The sequence below is a fragment of the Stegodyphus dumicola genome, chromosome 6 (genome assembly GCF_044657685.1).
Source record: "Stegodyphus dumicola isolate Sdum_Otavi_A_Nest chromosome 6, ASM4465768v1".
NCBI lineage: Eukaryota > Metazoa > Arthropoda > Arachnida > Araneae > Eresidae > Stegodyphus > Stegodyphus dumicola.
Genome location: NC_140773.1, coordinates 44,626,099 through 44,629,814, shown reverse-complemented (window position 1 = coordinate 44,629,814; position 3,716 = coordinate 44,626,099). Strand labels below are relative to the sequence as shown.

Sequence of the window (3,716 nt, the reverse complement as noted above, 5' to 3'; positions counted from 1 at the left end):
TACGTATGAACTATAACGCCCATTCTATGCTTTGTATCTGCAGCCTGGGCGTCAGCCTCAAAGTCAGACTTTCACAAATTTCAGGTAGTACATAATAAGATTTTGAGAAGAATTGCAAATGCTCGTTTCCTGACTAGAAACAAATTAATCCATGACGACTTGAAAATCGGCCCTATCGTGGATAACAATACTAATCTTAATAAGCATTTCTTCAAAACTGGACTTAGCTGTGACGCTGCAGATTTTTAAGAGATTGTTAGTTACCTAATCATTCCGAAGATTAATCAGACTGCTTTCTACTCACATGCTTATAAATCACAACTTCGTAACCCAGCTTTTACTTGCCAACTTTTACTTGTTTTCTTGTGCTGGCTGACTTCTGACTCTCGGCGCTTTCTATTAGATTGTCCCACGTGCCAGTGGAGTAGCGTGCATAACTGGCGGCCGGGACAAAATACCTTTTTGGCACTCCCTGGAAAAAAAAAAAAAAAACACAGTGATATGATGAAAATCTTGTTTGGAGACCATTTGGCGCTCCTCTGCGAGCGGTGCCCGTCCATCATACACTCCCTGCCCCCATCCTCGCTACGCCACTGCCACGTGCCGTACAAAAGGACAATGGTCTCCCCACTTTTACCTCATTTTCTTAGAGTTTCACTTGCTAGTTTGTCAAAATCATGTACCCTCAGAGCTTGTATATTTTATTAAGGCCCCTTCTGGGATCATATTAGAAACTTCCTAAATCGGTATCCGTATTTTAGAGCTTTTGACAACCTCGCCCCACTGTTACTATCTCCAACGTTGCCACAGTTATTTCGATTGTAGCATCTTGCTAGCCGACGTTTAAATTTGCGCCTTTAACTATTTTGAGTTAGCTTAAGTAGTCTATTGTGTGTGTGTAGTCTCAGATTACGTTACCAAAATTGGAGTTTAACTTTGTCTTACGTTAATTTAAATACCCTCAAGCCACGGAGGTTTGTCTGTCGTACAATCAGTGCTTTCTGTTCATTTAAAAATTTAAAAGTTATTTAAACCTTTATAAGAGTTATAATTGTTTCAGACTAAAGCGATAACTCGCTTCCAGTCTAGTATGGTTTGCAGAGCATTAACACGAACTTATAGATGTAGCAGCTAACTGAAGATTCATTGATCCATCTGCCAATTTAAAACCCTAGGTGATTTTTGTTTCGTAGTTCCTTCCGAAATCATTGGGAAAATATCAAATTTCCAAGGGTTAAAAAAAAATAGCGAAACATTTTCCTATTAGGAGATCGTACAAAAAGCTGCATTTTTATATTTGCAGACATTATGTGCCCTTAATGCAGAAATTCATAAAACTCTCTCAGTATGAGAGTCTCTGTACATACTTAGATCAATATATAAAGAAAGGAGGCTTGTAGTTACCTTTTTCCGGCACATATAATTTTTTATGTGACTCACATAATTTCACTGATAAGCAATCGGAAGATAAATGAAAGATTGCATGCTGCATGGAATAGTAACCACTTCATTTTTTTTTTTTTTTTTTTTTTTTTCTTTCTGGAGATTTTATTTTGTCTTCGAGTTTTCTTTGGGGAAGGGAAAAGACAAGAAGAACGATAACACTCAAAGAGTTAAAAAAAGACGGGAAGTAACATGAAACAAAACTAAAAACAACGCATCCGTCACTAGTCAAATTGAAATGATTTCTGTGAAGTTTTGTCTGAGTCAGTAGTAAAAGTTCCATTGGCGTGTATTTAGGATTTTCTCCCCCCCCCTCCACTACATTCGACATTTCCTCCTCCTCTCTTTGGATCGGATCCCATTTGGCACCTGCCATTCGGAAACGGGTGCGGAGAGAACTTTGGAACGTTTGTCTTCCCGGTGTGGTGATGACGGGGCTTTGTGAGTGAGGTAAACATTTCGTAAAGCGATACCGTGGAAACCGATAACAATTTCGATAGATGACAGAACCTTGAATGTGGGGGAAAGAGAGGCAAATCTCATTTTATCTGTATTAAAAATTTTGATTCAGCACCAGTGTAATGTACTGCAGTAAAGGGGGACTATGTAGAAACACTCAACAAGAATGTAATAAGCTAAGCATAAAATCGTAGCCAAGAACATTTGAATACGTTTTTTTCAATACTTCGAAGAAAGTGTTCTTGCATGCAAAATGAGCAAACAAAATAAATATTGTTTGCTCATTCATTCGCGGGATATATTTGTTGCAAAACTCGTGTACGAGCCATCCAGTAAAATATTGCACAACCCCTACCTGAATAATTAAAAGACAGAGTTGTATCATAGGAAGTCCTTTCTCCAGTCTAGGCTATTTTGAACACGTTTTTTACCATGTGTAACATTTATATGAACATTTATCATATTTATTTTTTGACACTGCTATTTTGAACAACTTGTTTTAAATATGTATTATTTCATCTTCTGGATCTGGAATTTCTGGGTTTCAATTCTTAGTCTTATGGTGACGGTTATCAATAGTTCTTCGAGTCAAGATGCCCATCTTTTAAGGTTAGCAATGCTTCGTTACATTTCTTGCAAATAGATAATGTCTAAATACTCATACGATGCGTTATATTTTGCGACACACAAGCTTAATAAATTGTTATCGCATTTGCAGGTCTAGTGCTTTCTTCTTCATGCACTGCAAGGAGAATCTGTGATGTCAAAATTCTTTGATTGAATTTGTAATTCCGCTTGCATTAGCTTAAATATGCTTAGGTCTAATACAAGTAATTGTATTTAGTTGTCTATATTGTATGTACTGTAACTGAGTGAAATGTGTTGTATGTATATAAACAATGTATTGTACTTAATACAAATGTAAAACATATATATGTATAGAATTAGTGTGTATATGTAATTCTTATAGTGTGTTCAGGTATTTAAAATTATATAATATAAATGTGTATATGAATTATTTAATATAATTTTAATATAATTTTTAGTTAAATGTGCATTTGAATTATTTATATAATTTTAATATTAATATAAGTGTATATAAATAAGGTTTTGCATAAATTACCATAGCATAATATAAGCAAAGCTGTTTTTAAATGAAAAAAAAAATTATTGAAGCAACTGTCAAGCTTTGTGCGGGAACACTAGGACGGTTACGATTAAGAACTAGAACGATTAAGCATTATAAAAATGGGATTACGATTATGTTATTTTTTAACAATAATTACTGTACAGAATAGACTCTAATGCCGCGAAGTTTCTATAGCTATAGGCTCGGCATTCCGCAGCGATCCAATACTTTCTTCCTTTTGACTAATAACAACGTAAATAACCAAGAGAGTTAGACATATGAATTGCACCTCATCTTTAGTGTAGTAGAAGATGTTATTTAATATGTTAAATCAATTTTAACTGCATTAGAAAAATTCCCCAATTAAGGTCCACTTCCTCTTCTTAACATTCACACTACTAAAATTAGTAAATCTAGTTTCAAATTTTAGTTTTATATTACCTTCGTAATTTCCAATTTTATCAGTAGGAAATAAAATGGAAACTATCCTGAAATAAATATTTGAGATCTTAAGTTTTTACAAACAGCACTGAAATAGAATCATAACTCTAATCGACAATGCAAGTTAAATGTAGAAAATGTTTATCGAGGGGCGACCATAAGGATTACATTATTTAAATTATGAGAAAGCACTTGAGAACTGTCTGCTCAAATAAAGAAATGCCTTCGCAAAGAACTTCTCTAC

At 34.6% G+C, this 3,716-nt stretch overlaps 1 long non-coding RNA gene across 1 annotated transcript; it reads left to right on the top strand.

The window, feature by feature from the left end:
* The first annotated feature begins 1,696 nt into the window (after positions 1-1,696).
* On the top strand, positions 1,697-2,905 carry LOC146996734 (uncharacterized). Its single transcript, XR_015041461.1, has 2 exons — positions 1,697-2,511; positions 2,621-2,905. It is a non-coding gene; the product is annotated as an uncharacterized LOC146996734 (long non-coding RNA).
* The last annotated feature ends 811 nt before the right edge of the window (positions 2,906-3,716 follow it).